Here is a 20,225-nt window from a genome sequence, read left to right as displayed (position 1 = left end):
GGTTGTTTTTCTTTATGATCTTATTTGTTTTGCTTATGATGCTTAATGTATTAAGGTTGTAGGAGCTATGAGAGTAGCCATTCCTTAGGAAAATATTTAGTGTTTGAGAGAAACTAAGTAGCTCATCTTTAGTGTTCGAGAGAAACAAAGGAGGATCAACATAAGCAATGGATTTTAGATAGTAACGAGACCTAATCCACCTTTAGACATAAGGCTAGGATTTCAATCGACTAAAAGGAGTAGTGCTCAGTCGAGAGGTTAAATGCTAGTAATAATGCCGAGAGGTTAAATGCTAGTAATAATGCCGAGAGGTATTGCCAAGTCATTCTCATTCTGTCGAGTCCCTTGACTAGAGATAACATAGGGCACTTTTAGTAAACTCTGTCAGGCAAGTAATACATAGAAGTAAGACCATCATGAGAAGATAGACTTAAGTTTCCTAAGTGACTCCTATTATTCATTTCCCATAGTAGCTTGTTGTGTGAGGGTATCAAGTCATTTTATTCAAATCCAGTGTTTTCATTTTGTTTTGCCTTTATATTTTCATTTTATTTCACTAACCTCAATTTATTTTGCCAAGACATTTCCATTCACTTTGCCACGACATCTCCATTTGTTGCCACATTACATTACACTATCATTCCCTTCCCATCAACATACATTTCATTTTGCCTCAACATTCTCATTGGTACATACCATCACACTAACTATACTTAGATAAAGTAGTTCTTTGTTGTGATTAAACTTATAAATTTCCTCCAATCCTTGTGGAGATGATACTCACTCATCATTGTAGTACTCACAAAACGTGGACATCAACATATTTTCTCAATGCTGAATTGATGTTGATTTTGCAACAATCGGATACCTGGTTACCCGAATTACGGGTACTCACAAAATTCGTGTACCCGGTTATCGGGTACTCGCAATAACCGGGTCGGGACATGGGCCGATCAATCTACTACCAGAAGACACAGGTACCCGGTACTTCGGGTACCCAAATTTGAACACCCCTACTTCAAATAACACTCGCCTTTAAGCTCGTGCTCGTTTATGCTACTAACGTTTCAATTTACCAATTTTAACACTGACGTTTATGTTTAACTGCAATTATGTCACCCTGCCGTTAATCCATTAACATGACGATGACATGGTGTCTCTGTTTCATGACGGCGATGATGTAGCTTCCTCACCAAAATGATGTCGTTTTGGCGTAACCGTTTTAATGCTCAAAAACCCAAAACAAAATCGTTTATTAGAGTTATTTGATGAAAAATTGTTTTCCATAAGAATCAAACCAAAGTTCTTCATAAACAAAGACTAGACACCCAACCACCAAGCTAACTTAAAAACTTATTATATGTTGGAAAAAAGTGAATTTAATTGATGGATTTAATATTTATATTAAATTTATATTTCTTTTGAGTATTGCAAATTAAATATATTATTTATCTTGAATATTGGTATGATAATTACTCTTTGAATACGTCAATTTAAGAAGGTATTTGTTATCTTTTTAACTTTAAATATTAAAGATAATTATATACTTTTGTATATTTCAAATTAAAATCTATTTAAGTTTGAATGGTAAAAGGAGTCTATCTTTTGAATATTTCAAATTAAAAGATATTATTATCTGTTTAATGTTGAATATTAAAAGACATCTGGTTGGATTAAACCTCTTTTGAAAATCCCCTATAAATACTGAGTTAACCTAATAGGTTAACTCACTATTTCAAACAACTCAGAATTCAAGAAGCTTTATTCTCTTGAAAATATTTTCTCTCCTTAGAAAATATTCTCTTAGTTTTTCGGTGATAGTCGAAGGCAAAGATCGTTCGTGATCTGTGCAAATGTGCTACTATAGCTGATCATAAGTTATTTTATACTGGAAGACAGACGACGAATGAACTCGAGCACCAAAAGAGTGACCAAAAATATGTCTTAAGAAAACTGTGTAGCGACAGACCTCAACTGATTACGATCACAGTATCAAATAAAAGAGCATTTTTATTTCTATTTTTTTTATTTACTTTATCAAGTTCAAATTTTTTGTTTCATTTTCTAAGGTTTATTTCGTCTCGAATTATTAATTCGCTCAATAATCTTAAGACAGTAAACTTGTTATATCCCTTTAATTTTATAATAGTATTTATTCATTATTATCTTTCTATATCATTCTCGGATTAACGTGCACTATTATATTATTAAAGAAACTAATATATATATATATATGTTAAATAGTAGTTGTATACTTTTATCTTTCTCCTCAATCCAAATCCATTTTCATCTCAAACATTGCCCAGCTTTCATTTAAGGCTTATATTTTTATCGTCTTCTTCATCCTTCACAGGCCTTGTCGTCCTCAATCAACACCATATTGCTCGTCTCATATTAGACCAGAAGCTTTGTGCTTACCAAAGCTTCAATGATGCCAACCAACTGCTTGACGAAGTGTCAAGCTCAAGGTTGTTGATTTGACTTCCAAGTACAACACCCAGCTTTCATTGAAAATTTTCAATTCGATGCTCGACGTTCTTTTTTAAGGAAGATTTTGTGAGTTTGGGTGTGGGATTTAATTTGACTAAAAGCTCAAAATTTTTATGGTTTTGTTGAGAAAAAAGGAAGGAGATGGAGACTATTAGTCTGTGTTTATAAAAATTAAAAATTCAAATTGTTATTTAACATTTATAATAGTTTTTGTTAAGGTTATAACAAGTTCTTAAGTTAGCTTGGTGGTTGGGTGATTAGCTTTGGTTCTTAAAGATCGTGCCAAAACGACGTCGTTTTGGTGAGGGAGTCACGTCATCGTCGTCACGGAACGGAGATGCGATGTCATCGTTGTGTTAATAGATTAACGATGGGGTGGCATAATTATAGTTAAACATAAACGTCAGTGTTAAAATTGACAAATTGAAATGTTAGTGGCATAAACGAGCCTGAACTTAAAGGTTAGTAGTATTTGAAGTAGTTTACCCAACTTTTAATTTTGACAATACAATCATATATAATTATTTAAGTTTTTTAATCAAACCATATATCGTTAAAATTTAATGGAGTAGTTAATAAACTTGATATAATTAATCATATATTTAGTCCTCCTAACTTATATATTCTTTCAATCTAATCTTAATTTTAAATTAAATTAATAAATTTAATTCTCCAATTGGATGGTAGTATAATTTCACAAAAGTGAGGTGTTTGGAGAATCAAACGTATGACATTTAATATGGGAAAGGACGCTAGGTTAACTCCAATATTTGTTATCATCGTTTCATACATATTCTACGTATCACATATAATTAATGTCAGAAAAAATGAAAGAAAAAATGATCCATGTATGAAATATTATATTTATTATTTAATTTATTATATTAAATATATTATTATTTAAAACTGATTTTTTTAAATATTTATTTTTGTTTTAACAATTAAATGAAAAAATTAATAAAATATATTTTAAAACATTAAAAATAGATTTTATTAATTTATTAAATAAAAAATTTAAAAAATATATAAATAGTTTTTAATAAGTTTTGAACAATATATAAAATCACATTGATTTTAATAAAATCTTAAAAATTAGAACATTAACAAATGAAAATATATTTAAATTAGAAAAATATAAAACATTTTAAATTGAAGTCATTTTTTTACAAACAAAGTAAGTCATTTTTAAAGTATGTTGGCAAATTATTATTGTTGAAAATATTATTTTTTTAACTAAAAAATTTAATATGGTATTATTAAAAACAATTTTTAAAATTTCATATTATTTAAAATTTCATACATATTGAATTGATTTAAAATTAAGATCAAATTGAGAAAATGTATAAGTTACGAGAATTAAATATGTAATTATACTAAGTTTATTAACTACCACGTCAAATGTTCTATTAAATTTTGGCAACAAATGATAAGTGTAGAACATTACATATTTTTTTGTACTATTTACTCATTTTTCATCTTAATATTACTTATTCATTTACTTGTATACATGTTTTTTATTAGGGACGTCATTGGATTAATCAGCCTAAAACTAGCAGTTAAAGGCAAAATCTAAAATTTTATTGGGAGGCACGACATAAATCATGGGAAAGATCTGGGACATGATTCAGTCCGAGCTCACCGTAGCAGATTTTGACAGTACAATAAGCAACTTTTAGAAGATAGTTCTACATTATCTTGAAGTCAAATTTGAAATTATTTTAAAGATAAATGCTTGAGATATAAATAAGAGGCTATTTATAAGACAAAGTAGAATTCAAATGAAGTCACAAGTTTTAAATATTAACTTTATCTTTTGTTATAAACCTTTAGAATTAAAATTTAGGACTTTTATTTTAAATATCTTTATGTTTTAGTTATTTTATATTTTTAGGAATCTCGGGTATAAATACCCCTTAGATTAATCATTTGAACACTTATTGGAATTTTTTATTTTCCTTAGTTTAATTTAAAGTTTCAATCTCTTTTCTTTTTACCTTCTTCTTATTTTACTTTTTGACAACAAAATGCTAAGCATGATCAATTCATCCTGAGCTAAACTTCCACTAAGCCTAAAGCTTTGTGAATGACTCAATTCTAATCGTGAGAATTGAGCTGCACTTCACAACTTCAGAAAATATTATTTGCTTCTCTATAAACTAGGAGTGATAATCGGTCATTCCTTTAAACATTGCTACATATTCAACTCTTAAAGTCGATGTTGATTTGAAAATTGTTTTGGCTTGAAATTTGGGAGTTGATCGGTTGGTTGTAATTTGACTTCTTGTGAACAAACTTATCAATGTTCCGCTAAGGGAAAACAAGATCGAATTTGATTCTCCAAGAGATGATATAACTCAAGTTGTGCTCTTCCAAAACTTAAAGCTATCTTGTTTCTAATGGCAATAAACATGGTTAGACCAACAAGGATCGAATTTCAGAGATTGACTTGGAAATTTCGGCTAACCAGAGAGAAGAATTAGCTGCGGAGCTGAGGCCCATAGACTGTAACTTGTATACTATCCAAAAGAAAAATTATTTTGATGATCAATCGAAATTGAGGTTAACAAAGCTGAGGGTTATCTCATCATCATTGAATTCTTTTACTACATTTATTTCTTATTAATCATTTATTTATTTATTTATTTATCATATTGTTCTAAAATTCCCATTTTATTATTTTTGTAGATTACTCAAACCAGGAAATGAAGTTGTTAATTTCTTTAGTCTTTATGGGTCGACCCTACTTCTCTATACTACATTTAAATATTTTTACTAGAGAATATAATTATTTTTAATTGACAATTTCGACACTTATCAAATTGGCACCGTAGTCAGTGACTTCTATGAAGTAATAATATCGTTTCTTGTTTTGATATATGACCAGATCATTATCGGGAGAACTAAGAAATTACAAACCAGAAATTTAAGCACTTGCCCGGAGATTACATTAAGAAAATCTTCGCTGAAGGAGGCAATAACAACAACAAAATCAACCGAAATCGGTCTTGAATTTAAGGAACTTTCTTACACTGGAGTTTTATTTACGTACAATGGAGAAGAATTGGATTAATCAACTTAAAACAAGCACTTAATGTGAATTTTACTAGAAGGCATGACAAGAGAATGTGTATGATGTAATACCCCAAATATCAGATTAGTGACCTTATTGAAAGGATTTAAAAATTGAAGACTCATAAGTATAAATGATAAAAAGATAGGAGATGATTGGAATAGTGTTTATGACCAATTTGTATAAATGAATGAATAGATAGGGCATTTTAGTCCTTTAAAGGGGAAATGAATTTTATATTCATTTTAGTAAGGTATTAAAGTGGGAAAAGGGGGAAAACCTAAGTTATTTTTCTCTTCTTCTTTCCCGTGGAATAGCTATCCTCCATAGCCAAAGGTAAGGTTTTATTTGGCTAGTTTCTTCTTTCGTTTTTGGTTGGTGTTTGAAGTATTGAGTATTATGGAGGCTTAAGGAGGGATTAAATAGGATCAAAACTAAGAGATTGATGAAATATGGAAGATTTAAGAAAATGGGTTTTTGAGTGTTATGTTAGAATATGAGTTTCTATTTATGTTTATTAGTATATTTGACTTGTCAAATAAGTAAATAAGAGATTAGAAGCTTTAGATATGAGTAAAAACATACTAGAAAAAAGTGATATAATTCTTGAGTTAAGATGTTCTATGAAGATTTTAGATGTTATAAGAGGTTAAATGAAGTAAAGTTAGTTGGGTTAAGTAAAGAAGAGTTTAATAGTATTGTTGGAGCTAAAAGTAAGAGATTAGAGGGGGAAATTTAGTAAAAATCGGGTTGAAAAATGGTAAATCTGGGTAAGGGTATCGGTGTTGATAGAACAATATCGATATTATAGGCTTAAATGAGTGGAAATATGATGAATAGTACTAGTACATATGTAAGTAGTATCGATACTGACGGGGTATCGATACTAAAAGGGAAAGTATCGATACCATGGATAACAGAATGCCAAAATGGTATCGATACCGAAAGGGAGTATCAGTATCATAGTGTAGTAGTATCGATACTGAGAGAAAGGTATCCGTGCCATAGTATAGAAGTATCGATACTATGGTAGGGGTATCGATACTATTGATCCTGGAAATATAAGATAGGTTGAAATAGTTATACAAACTGAAATAATAGTACTTTTGAGTATTGTTAAAATATAAATGTTAGAGAATATATTAACATTTGGTATGGTATATGTCTTTAATGGATGCTTGTGTAGATCATAACCAAGCTCCTGAATCTAGCAAGAAAAAGGACAAAGATAATGTTGCTGAATAGTCATACATCTCTGCATCTTATTAGCGAGGATTACCAGGTGCGTGCATTCATTATCTACTATTGTGTTATGATAGTTATAAATGCATGTTGCTTACTATATGTATGGTGATTACCAAATGACACTATGTGTGCAAAACTAATAAATTCATAATAAGTTTATGAATTTTCGTATGGGCACTTTGTGTGGAAAATAAGTTTATGAATTTCTGTATTGGTAGTGTGTGTGTGTAACCCACGTAAATTATAATAAGACTGTGAATTTCTGTATTGGTACTACGTGTACAAACTATAGAATTTATAATGAATTGAAAGAGATAATTGATATTATGAATAATTATTATAGTAAAAACTATTTTAAAAATGATGTAACAACTATATCTCGTGTATGGAAAGGTATACGGGAGATGGGTGTTACATTTATTGGTATCAGAGCTACAGGTTTAGCTGATTCTCGGTCGAAACTGGGTTTAAGTGAATTGAGAAAAAGGATTACATGCCATTAAGATTGTCAAAGTTACTGATATGGTGTCAATTAGAGTGTGATTCATGTCAATTAGAGTGTGATTCATGTCACTCTTTATTAACTTGAGTGTTATTCTTATGTATGTCCTAATAGATGTCGGAAACTAAGGACAAAGGTAAGAAAGTATATGATATTGGAAAAAAGGTCGAGATCAAAATCGACCCAAGAGAATCCGACATGATTTCAGTATCATGTCTTAGAATGGTAGAAGATGCTAGGGATTTTCCTCCATTCTGTGGAAGGAATGCCCCAACGTTTAACGATGTTTCTGCATGAGGAATCTATTAAAAAGTTTGAACGGTTTACAAGAGAAGTTGAATTGGATGAGGATACAGAGGAGATTTCTGAATCTAGTGATGATTCCGAGATTTCTTCAGGTAAGATTAAATAATTGAGAAATATTTAAGTGAAGCATTAAATTGTTCAAAGTATTGTTAAATTGAGTAAGAGGAAATGACTAAGCGGTAAATATATTGACCGCTAAAAACTTATAGAAAGATGAGTTATTAGTTGATCAACTGATTATGAGTTTGTTTAAGAATAAATGTTAAGTTTTATATACCTAATAGAGTTACTGTTAGAAGGTAATTTGTGGAAATGGATTTTCTACCCATTTTATACTTCAATAATTATTATTTAAAAAGCGAGATTAATTCTTGAGAACTTGAAAAAGTGTCAAGTTCGTAATGATAGGAAAAAGGAGTAAATTTCTTTACTAGTGTAATTTTTGCATTAACTGCTATGAAGTTATTGCTACAAAGTTTTCAAGTTTTCTTATTAAATGATGTGGATAATTAGACTTTCATAGTTGAGAGAGAAAATGTTTCAATTGCTCGAGAATAGTTTAAATGGATTCGAAAAAGTTACATAGATTTCCTCAAGAAATAAAAGATTTTTTTTAAAATAAAAGTATTTTATTCAATTTAATCTCGAGTGACATGATAGCGGTAAACCCTAGTAGGTCATAGTGCAAGTGTGAGCGGGACAGGTAGTAAACATTTGATAAAGATTCCAGGGGCTATGTTCCTGGTGAACCTGATTGAATTCTCATTTGATGAGAAAGATCATATTGGGTATATGTTGTTTATCTCCAAAGACGATTAATTCTGAAACATGTAGAGGGTATGGAAATTATAGTTTTTAGTGAGAAAGTAAAATCATCGCTCAAGGTGATATCAATAATGATTGTAAAGAAAATGATGTCAGAATTATATATATATATAGCTTTTCTGACTAATGTGATAGATATTCAATTAATTAAAGTAGAATTGTTTGTTAATTTCACCAAATTGGGAATTTATAGATGTGTTTTCAAATAAATTCTTGGGGTTACCTCCAGATCGAGAGGTGGAAATTTAAGGTTGATGGTTATTAAGGTATTAAACATGTTTCTATGATTTAATACCTAATGATTTAAGTGAGTCAAGAGAATTAGGGGCTTAATTATAAGAGTTGGTTGATCAAAGTTTTATCAGTCTGAGTATTTCATCTTGGGAGGTAATTGTGTTATTAGCGAAAAGAAAGATAAATCGATATGGTTAGGCACAGATTTTGGCAGTTAAATAAGACTCTTCGAGAGAAGAACTTGGATGCCAAACTATTCCGATATTGGAAGGTATATAGAGGGCATGTGTAATTGTTTCTAAGGGATCATGGGAAAAATAGTTGTTTTTAGAAGAATTGCTTGCAATAACAGTTATTAATCGAACATCAAGATGGTTGTATACGAAGCTTTATATGGGAGAAAGGGTTAAACACCATTAGATTAGTTTGAGTTAAAAGATCGAAATCTAGTTGGCTTTAATTTAATGAAAGAAATGGATTATAAACTGAAAGTTACACAAAATATTTTTTTAGATCGCTTCCGATTGACAAAAGTCTTATGCTGATCTAAAGAGAAAAGAGATTAAATAGTAAGAAGGTGATAAAGTTTTTCTGAAAGTATCGCATTGGGAGGAAGTATTGCGGGTTGGGCGGAGTCCGAGAATTTCTGAACCTTATGAGATTTTATCAGTTAGCTTTTGCCTTCTGAAATGGACAAGACCTATAATGTTTCCATGTGTCATTGCTTATTAATTATTGATCATATTTGAGTTATGAAAAGGAACCAATGTATATCTAGACTCGAGAAATCCAGAAACCGGGTAACAAAATGATTAGTCTAGTTAAAGTGTTATGGTAAAAGCATAAAGTTTTTAAATTCGAGGACGAATTTTCTTAAGGGGGAGAATTGTAATGCCCCAAATATCAGATTAATGACCTTATTGAAAGGATTTAAAAATTGAAGACTCATAAGTATAAATGATAAACAGATAGGAGATGATTGGAATAGTGTTTATGACCAATTTGTATAAATGAATGAATAGAGAGGGCATTTTAGTCCTTTAAAGGGAAATGAATTTTATAGTCATTTTAATAAGGTATTAAAGTGGGAAAAGGGGGAAAACCTAAGTTATTTTTATTTCCTTCTTTCCCGTGGAATAGCTATCCTTCATAGCCAAAGGTATGGTTTTGTTTGACTAGTTTCCTGTTTCATTTTTGGTTGGTGTTTGAAGCATTGAGTATTATGGATGCTTAAGGAAGGATTAAATAGGATCAAAACTAAGAGATTGATGAAATATGGAAGATTTAAGAAAATGGTTTTTTGAGTGTTATGTTAGAATATGAGTTTTTACTGATGTTTATTAGTATATTTGACTTGTCAAAGAAGTAAATAAGAGATTATAAGTTTTAGATATGAGTAAAAACATACTAGAAAAAGTGATACGATTTTTGAGTTGAGATGTTCTATGAAGATTTTAGATGTTATAAGAGGTTAAATGAAGTAAAGTTAGTTGGGTTAAGTAAAGAAGAGTTTAATAGTATTGTTGGAGGTAAAAGTAAGAGATTAGAGGGGGAAATTTAGTAAAAATCGGGTTGAAAAATGGTAAATATGGGTAAGGGTATCGGTACTGATAGAACAATACCGATACTATAGGATTAAATGGGTGGAAATATGACGAACAATATCGATACCTATGCAAGAAGTATCGATACTGACGGGGTATCAATACTAAAAGGGAAAGTATCGATACCATGGATAACAGAATGCCAAAATGGTATCGATACCGAAAGGGAGTATCGTTACCATAGTGTAGTAGTATCGATACTGAGAGAAAGGTATCGGTACCATAGTATAGAAATATCGATACCATGGTAGGGGTATCGATACTATTGAGCCTGGAAATATAAGATAGGTTGAAATTGTTATAGAAACTGAAATAATAGTACTTTTGAGTATTATTAAAATATAAATGTTAGAGAATATACTAACATTTGGTATGGTATATGTCTTTAATGGATGCTTGTGTAGATCATAACCAAGCTCATGAATCTAGCAATAAAAAGGACAAAGATAAAGTTGTTGAATGGTCAGACATCTCTGCATCTTATTAGCAAGGATTACCAGGTGAGTGCATTCATTATCTACTATTGTGTTATGATAGTTATAAATGCATGTTGCTTACTATATGTATGGTGATTAACAAATGGCACTATGTGTGCAAAACTAATAAATTCATAATAAGTTTATGAATTTCCGTATGGGCACTTTGTGTGAAAAAATAATAAATTCATAATAAGTTTATGAATTTCTGTATTGGTAGTGTGTGTGCAACCCACGTAAATTATAATAAGACTGTGAATTTCTATTGGTACTACGTGTACAAACTATAGAATTTATAATAAATTGAAAGAGTTAATTGATATTACGAATAATTATTATAGTAAAAATTGTTCTAAAGTAAAAGATTAATGGTCTAGTTATGTATTTGGCAGAAAGGTGTCAATTATGCCTGTTAGATGAAAGGTTAAATACCTTTGAGTAAAAGATTAATGGCCTAGCTGTGCATTTGGTAAAAATGTGTCAATTATGCCAATTAGATGAAATGTTAAATACCTTTGAGTAAAAGATTAATGGCCTAGCTGTGCATTTGGCAGAAAGGTGTCAATTATGCCAGTTAGATGAAAGATTAAATACCTTTGAGTAAAAGATTAATGGCCTAGCTGTGCATTTGGCAGAAAGGTGTCAATTATGTCAGTTAGATGAAAGGTTAAATACCTTTGAGTAAAAGATTAATGGCCTAGCTGTGCATTTGGAAGAAAGGTGTCAATTATGTCAGTTAGATGAAAGGTTAAATAATTTTGAGTAAAAGATTAATGGCCTAGCTGTGCATTTGGCAGAAAGGTGTCAATTATGCCAGTTAGATGAAAGGTTAAATACCTTTGAGTAAAAGATTAATGGCCTAGCTGTGCATTTGGCAGAAAGGTGTCAATTATGCCAGTTAGATGAAAGGTTAAATACCATTGAGTAAAATATTAATGGCCTACATGTGCATTTGACAGAAAGGTGTCAATTATGCCAGTTAGATGAAAGGTTAAATACATTTGAGTAAAAATTAATGGCCTAGCTGTGTGTTTGGCAGAAATGTGTCAATTATACCAGTTAGATGAAAGGTTAAATATTTTTGAGTAAAAGATTAATGGCCTAGCTGTGCACTTGGCAGAAAGGTGTTAATTATGTCAGTAAGATGAAAGGTTAAATACCTTTGGGTAAAAGATTAATGGTCTAATTGTGCCTTTGGCAGAAAGGTGTCAATCATGTCAGTTAGATGAAAGGTTAATTACCTTTGGGTAAAAGACTAAATGTCTAACGGTGCATTTGGCATAAAGATGCCAATAATACAAGTTGGATGAAGGACTAATTGCTTAATCGGGCTAACTGATATGAAATGATGCCATAAATGGAAATGTATAACCACGCATAATTGGTATGGAAGAATGCCATAAAGGAATATATATATATATATATATATATATATATATATATATATATATATAACAATGCATAATTGGCATGAAAGGATGTCACAAATGACAATACATAACGGTATATTAATGGTGTATAAGGTGTCATTCATGATAATTATAAAAGAGAAAGACTAATTGGCACTTTGGTGCAATACATGTGCATTACTTTCTCATTTAATGTATATATGGCAAATAAAGAATAATTGGGAAAAATATACGGAAGGATAGGTATGCTGGACCTACTAAGAATAATTTCGATAAGTGTATAAAAGAAATTCGGTCAAATTGAGAAGGATTTATTTGGTCCTTATGGAATATGTGATTTAATTCTTCATTTAATAGTCATGAGATATGTATGTATAAATTTCAGTTTCTTTATAATATTATGCCTCACTAAGTAAATACTTAACGTGTGTTGATTTCACGCGTAGGTAAAAGCAAAGACTAGTCGGATAAGGGGTGCAGTAGCAACTATCATAAAGCTAAGGTTGGCTCTCATCAGTAATGGTAGGAGAATCATGTTTATTCGGAACATTGTTGACATGTAATCAAAATTAAGAAAAAATGTTTTGGAACTTATATAAAGTGGGGATTTTGGTAGTATATTTCAACAATTTTTTTATGATGGTACTAAAATTTTTTAGTTTAAAAGTTTCGAAACAAAATTTTACGAGTTTATAAATGAAAAATTGTTTTAAAAGTGATGTGACATCTATATCTTGTGTACGGAAAGGTATACGGGAGATGAGTGTTACATATGATCTGGGACACGACGTAGTCTGAGCCTGAAGCAACATATTTCAACAGTATGGTCAGAGCTTATAGAAGATTGTTCAAAATTATCTTGAAGTCAAATTCAAAATTATCTTAAAGTTAAATTTTTGGGAAATAAAGAAGAGGTTATCTAGAAGATAAAACAGAATTCAAACGATGCCACAAGTTTTAAATGTATAACTTTATCTTTTATGATAAACCTTTACAATTAAAATTTAAAATTTTATTTTAAATATTTTTGTTCTTATCTTTATATTTTAGTTATTTTATCTTTTTGGATTATCGAGTATAAATACCGATTAGGTTCATCATTTGAGCTCACGTTAAAAATTGTTATTTTTCTTATTTTAATTTAAAGTTCTATTTTATTTTCTTTTTACCTTCAACTTATTTTACTTTTCCACAACAAAATGTTAAACATGATCTAATATATGGTTAGTTAAACTTCTACTTAGCTAAACTTCAATTCCAATCGTGAGAATTGAGTTGCATGTTACAACTTCAGAAAGTATTATTTGAATATCTAGAAATTAGGAGTGGCAATCATTTATTCCTTTAAAAGTTACTATTTATTCAACTCAACAAGTCGGCGTTGATTTGAAGATTGTTTTGGCTTAATGTTTGGAAGTCATGTCGGTTGATTATAATTTAGCATCTTGTGAACAAACTTAACAATGGACCACTAAGGAAAATCAAGATTGAGTTCGGTTCTCAGAGAGACGCTCTAACTCGATTTGGGCTCTTCTAAAACTTAAAGTTGTCTTGGTGCTAATGAGATAGACGTGGTTAGACCAACAAGGACCAGGTTTTAGAAATTGACTTGAAAATTTTGGTTAATTGGAGAGAAAAGTTAACTGCGGGGTTGGACCCCGTTAACTCTAACTAGCATATTATCCATAAGGGAAAATTATTTCGGTGATTGATTGAAATTGAGGCTAGCAAAACTGAGGGCTATATTATCATTGAATTCTTTTACTACCTTCGTTTCTCATTCATAATTTTCGTTATTTATTTATTTTTATCTTATTTTTTTTAAAACACTATTTTATTATTTTTGCAGATTACTCAATTCAGGAAACTAAGTTGTTAATTTTATTAGTCCCTATAGATCGATTTTACTTCTCTATGCTATTTTTCATTATATTTACTAGAGAATATGATTATTTTTATTTGATAATTTCGACACTTGTCAACAGGTGGCTTGATTGAAATCACTTAAATAATTATATGGTCATATTATTAAAATTGAAAGTATAATGATCATATCAACACCATCCCATAGTTAAGTGGTCATTTGAGTAGTTTACCCTTATTGTTATTTGTGAATGATATTGAGTTATTTGTGAGTGATATTATCGGAAGTCACTTTCTCATATAAAGCTTTTATTCAAACTTTTGAACCTTTTTTTTCTCCATTATCTTCTCTCAATCTCTCTATTTAATTTCTCTAAACAAATTTGATGGTCATTTTCCTTTCTCCATTGCTTTGCATTTCAATTTCAGTACTAAAAGCTTTCTCAGGTCTCTCATCCCTTAAAGTTTCTTCGTTTATTTTTTATGGTAAGCTAGTTTTCTTATTCACTCTTTCTTTTCTCTACTTTAAAAAAAAAACAATGAAGTTTTGAACAAGGCTTTAAATTGTGATTGTAATCGCATTTTCGATCGTGTTGTGTTTACCATTATTGCAAACATAGTAAATTCTATTGCAGATATAATGGTTTTTGGATGGCATCACTACTGCTATATAACTGCCACTATTTCAATAGCGGACCGCTATTTAAATCTCTGGTTTTGAATTTTGATATAGTTATGAATCATGCGTTGCATAGTTTAGTTTCATACTTTGCTTGGATTTCCTTGAGATTTAAGACCCCCATTCCTTTCCTTTTTAATTGTTTTCTTTCTTTGCTTAAGTTGTTCTATTAGCTAACAATTGATGGCTTCTGCTGTAAAATGCTTTCAAATTTATTCCATTTTTATGATTATTTTATCAAGAAATGCTGTTTCTCAAACTGGGGTTTTTAAAGCTAATAAATATTCAAACCTAATACTTTAGAATATTTGTTTTGCATTTGCTTCACCTCAGCACCACATTCACTTTAGGCTATAGCAGATTCAAAGATATATTTTTAGGATGGAACCATAAATTAATAATATAAAAGTTTTGTATAGACGGAAATAAATAAAATTTCAAATAGATATAATCAATAAAATAAATAATTAACTGAAAAAATTAAATTTTAGTATACATATGCTTAGGATGGTGCATGACTTTGATTTTGTAACTCAGGATTTCTCACATGAGGCAAAGGCAAGGCATGCATGCCCCACTTCCCTTTAACATACATTACCTACCTTGAATTAAAAAATTGTATTTTCTAATTTATTTATTATACTATTCACAGTTAATAATTTGTTCACCTATGAATGTGCATAGATTGTGAAAAAAGAGCTTTTCAACTGCCTCAGAGATGCCAGGGAAACCAACAAAGAAATATGTAAGGAATCAAAGGCATGGGGTATTGGGTAAGTGAAACTATTTTTGGAACTTTGGTTGCATTTTTAGAGGATATGTTTCTTGTTTAATAGTGCTTTGATTATATGTGGTTTGGTTTGACTATCAAAACAACTTTCTATTTTTTTTATCTTTCTCTCTCTTTTTTTGTATAAGATCTAATAGTATGGTTAAAATATTTTAGTTTTATAGAGATTTGTGTTGGTTGAATGAGTAAAAATAGACGATTGAGATTAACAGTAGGAACTAAGAAGATATTTACTAAAAAAATAATATGTTAATCTCATCCATCTATTTTCACTCATCCAATAATTTTAAATCTGTGTAAAACTAAAATTACTTTATATTGTGTACGTAAATTCTAATTATATATATATAAAGGGAAAATTATGCTTTTAGTACCTAAACTATCAGTTTTGGTTCGTTTTAATACCCAAACTTTCAATTTTTTTCAAAATTATGCCTAACGTTTAGTTTTTGTTTCATTTTAGTACATTGTCGTTAAAAAACTTAACGACACTGCATTTTTATAGATAAATTACATCATTCATCACTAACTATTAACGACACTGCATTTTTATGGATAAATTACATAATTTATCACTCAACTATCTTCTTGCTCATATTTTGGTACTAAATTTTAAAAAAAAAATCAATTTAACTATTTAACTTTCAAATTGTTCCTATTTTAATCACTCTAATTCATTTTATTAATAATTTTTGTGACATGACATCTTCTATTATTATTATTTTATTAATATATAATTTAAAAATAAATTTGAAAGTTAGAGTGATTAAATTAGGAGTAATTTGAAAGTTAAGTAATTAAATTAAAAAAATTAAACTTTATTTACCAAAATAGGAGTGGGAAGCTAGTTGAGTTATTAATGATGCAAATTATCCATAAAAATAGGTGCCACGTGCAAATCAACCTCTAAGTTGTTAATGGTGCGGTACTAAAATGAAACAAAAACTAAATGTTATATTTGGTTTTGAAAAAAAATTAAAAGTTTATGTACTAAAACAAATCAAAATCGATAGTTGAGGTACTAAACAAGTAATTCCCCCAACACAAACACACGTGTATATATATACGCAAAAGATTTTTACTACCTTTCCATTTGATACCTAAATCCATTTATAATTAGGGTTAAATCTGCCTCAAAGATATTGTGAGCCAAGGTGTTCATTTCACTCTAGTTATTTTTTTTACGTGATTAGATATTTTTTTGTATAACCACCAGTACCTTATTTATTGATCAACTAATTTGGATCGGGTACTACGGAGGTAAGAGTGACCCTTTCAACCCAGTTTACTCAATTCGCAATCGTCAGGATTCGAATATATTACCTTGCTTAAGGGATATAGTTCCTCATCTTATTAGACCAGATGATTGTTGGTAGATTTTTTAATATTATAAATATAATAAAAATTATAGCATAATAATGTTATAAACTAAATTTGATTAAGATATAGATATAGTTTTTTATATTTTTTATTTTTAAAAGAATATTGATATAAATTTAATAGTATAATTTAACTTTAAAGAAATTCAAAGGATTTTAAGTTAGTTTGATTGAGCTCGAGATTTTTCTTTGATAAAATAGATATATGATTTGTGTTCATGAGGTCAAAAAATAGTGAAAAGAAATTTTGGGGCCTAATAAAATAGTTGACGTAGATGAAAGTCGATGCTAATCGGTGACTCAACGATGACGGTGATAAGCGGTGATCGGTGATGGAAGACTTCGATTTAATTCAAGCTTTAATTAATTTTTTATCTAAAGTCTAGAAATTAAAATGATATTTCATTAAAGTTTAAAGTCAATTTAATATTAGAAATTAAGTTTTTTTAACTAACGTGTCACATCATCAATCTAGCATTAGTTAATAATTTAGTAATCAAAATACACCAATCGATAATGTGAATGATAAAAATCTATTGAATCAATAACATGAACGATAAAAATATAAAAAAAATTAAATGTAATGAATAAAAATACACAAATATGAAATAAATAGTTTACCAAAAAGTTTATATAAAATACATTTATCAACTATATCATGTTTAAGTATAGAGATTATTTTAGTTATTAAAGTATTGAGATCATAAATTCAAGCAATTATATTTATATATATATATATATATATATATATATATATATATATATATATTATTGATGATTAAAAAAATTCTGAATACATATTACGTTAATTATTCCAATTATTAACAAAAATATAGTACACGGTTATTTGAGGTATTATGTTCATTTTCATGCCGCGAAAGTAGCTATAATATCACAAAACACGAGAAACGTCTCCAATTCTCAATCGAGTTCGTGCAGTGTAACTGTTAATTGGCGGTAAGATTTAGATGTTCATTTCTTCAGGCAGATGAAATTCATTTCAATCAGATATTTCGTATTCAATCCTTGACTCTTCCATTTGTTTTGGGTATTGCTTGAAACAGTATTTCATTTTTAATTTAATTTCAGAAACAAGTGATATACCTTCCTCTATGGCTATCACGTTCAACGACTTGAACTCTGCTGCTGGCTTGAATAAACTTGATGAGTACCTCCTTACTCGCAGTTACATCTCTGGGTAATTTTCCCAAAATATATCCGGACATCGATGGTACAACCACATCGATGCTCTTTGGAGGATCTCGTAAGTTTTCCCTCTTTTAAACAAAAGTATTGGAAAAATTATTTTCTCAAACACCTCATATGATTCAGTTTCAGTTTCTACCTCTTTTAAGCATTTAAGTTTATGGGATCATGGTATCGAGTCACATGGAGGGCATTTCATAATTTTGAGGTCTACTACGGAAGCTGCTCTCAACTTAGTGTTGGGCAGCCTACTATCTTACCTCCCCTTACCCTATTATATATGGGAACAAGGTAGCCATTTTTTTTTGTGATTTGGATGTTTAATAGAACTCGGCTGTTATTTGTTATTTTAGCGGTGTTACTGTTGAAGGGTGTGGTGTGGTTATCGAGGGATTTGTTCCCGCAGAGGCCGTTGCCACTCCTCCAGCTGAGGATTCCAAGGCAAGTTTGTCTTTGCTTGTTTGTTGTTTGAATTTTGGATCAGTGGACTACTCAATCGTGTTCTAATTTGCTCAAAAATGTTACATGCGCAGGCCACAACTGCTGAAGATGAAGACGACGATGATGTAGATCTGTTTGGTGAAGAGACTGAGGAGGAAAAGAAGGCTTCTGAAGAACGTGCGGCTGCAGTGAAGGCCTCTGGCAAGAAGAAAGAATGTAAGCCTTTCTTTTTAATCATCAAATGTGGTCGTGTTCCTCCTTACTCGCAGTTACATCTCTGGCATAATTTAATTTCATTTTTTAGGAAGGAGACCACCCCCTCGGTCCATCACTGCCAACATATATCCGGATATGGGTACAAGAGCATGATTTCTTGAGACTTGTTAGATACTTGTAACATTTACATGTCTTACACTCAACACCCAAGTTTGAGTTGCATTGAAACATGGTTTTACATAGGTGTTTTTAGCTTGTTTGACAATCCTTCTTGTTCGCAGCTGGCAAGTCCTCGGTATTGTTGGATATAAAACCATGGAATGATGAGACCGACATGAAGAAGCTCGAAGAAGCAGTAAGAAGTGTGAAGATGGAAGGACTGCATTGGGGAGCCTGTTAGTGGTTAATCTGATACAGTTTTACTGTTGTGTTTAATCATCTGAAATGGCTTGCATAGTTTTCCAGATTCTTTCATCTTGAAATCAAAATCATAGCAACATGGTGTATTTCATCTGAAACAAAGTACTTTTAATGTGGCAGCTAAACTTGTGCCTGTTGGTTACGGAATAAAGAAACTGCAAATCATGTTGACTATAGTGGATGATTTGGTATCAGTCGATGACCTCATCGAGGAACATCTGACAGCGGAGCCGATTAACGAGTATGTTCAGAGTTGCGACGTTGTCGCATTCAATAAGATATGTAAGTATCAGAATCTGAAGTACGTATGATATCGTGATTTTCGCCCCGTGATGTTTGTTTTCCTGTTTTGCAGAATTGGTTTGAAATACATGAAAGTTGCTGTTTCTTAAGGCTATGTGCTGAAGATGATGGACTTTTGTTAAACCAGAACGTAATTTAATACTTATATTTGTTATGTTTGTGCTGGATATGGACTGTTTGAAAGTATTGGCCAATGGGTCCTGTAGACAGTAAAATTAAGCATTTTAATTTATTTCTTTAGCATTGAATAAGATAAATTTAGAACTAAGCCTCGAATAGTTTTTATTTTATCAATTAATTTAGTGATGAATCGTGATTTATTGATTGAACATGAGACATGCTATGTTTCATTTTCCTTAAATATTATTATAAACTCATTTTAAAGTATATTCAGAATTCTTAAAACTTATTTATAAAATTATTCTACTATGACAATTTATGTTTACTTCATGTTAACATTATACCATTTGTCTTATAGTGCCATAAAGTACATGTGGATCGTCATGTAGACTACAAGTTAAATTCGTTAAACATTTTAATATTATAATTAGCACTTTCATAAAAAAAATAATTTAATTCGTTTTAAAAGATTGAGAATCAAATTTAATTGAAAAAAAAACTAATTATGATCAAATTAACAAAATAGGTAAATGTTAAGAGCAAAAGATGCCCATTTTAAATGATATATCATGAGTAAAGGATTATATGTACGTTAGAGCCATAGTCGTACTAAAACTAATCCAAGCCCAGTCTTCACAGATGGAAAT

General features: G+C 30.2%; 1 pseudogene; it reads left to right on the top strand.

The window, feature by feature from the left end:
- Positions 1-17,984: 17,984 nt before the first annotated feature.
- LOC120124748 lies at positions 17,985-19,466 on the top strand (annotated as a pseudogene).
- Positions 19,467-20,225: the final 759 nt, after the last annotated feature.

The sequence above is a fragment of the Hibiscus syriacus genome, unplaced genomic scaffold, assembly GCF_006381635.1.
Source record: "Hibiscus syriacus cultivar Baekdansim isolate YM2019G1 unplaced genomic scaffold, ASM638163v2 tig00110429_pilon, whole genome shotgun sequence".
Taxonomy (NCBI): Eukaryota; Viridiplantae; Streptophyta; class Magnoliopsida; order Malvales; family Malvaceae; genus Hibiscus; species Hibiscus syriacus.
The sequence above is the reverse complement of the archived record's forward strand: the minus strand, read 5'-3'. Positions and strand labels throughout refer to the sequence as shown.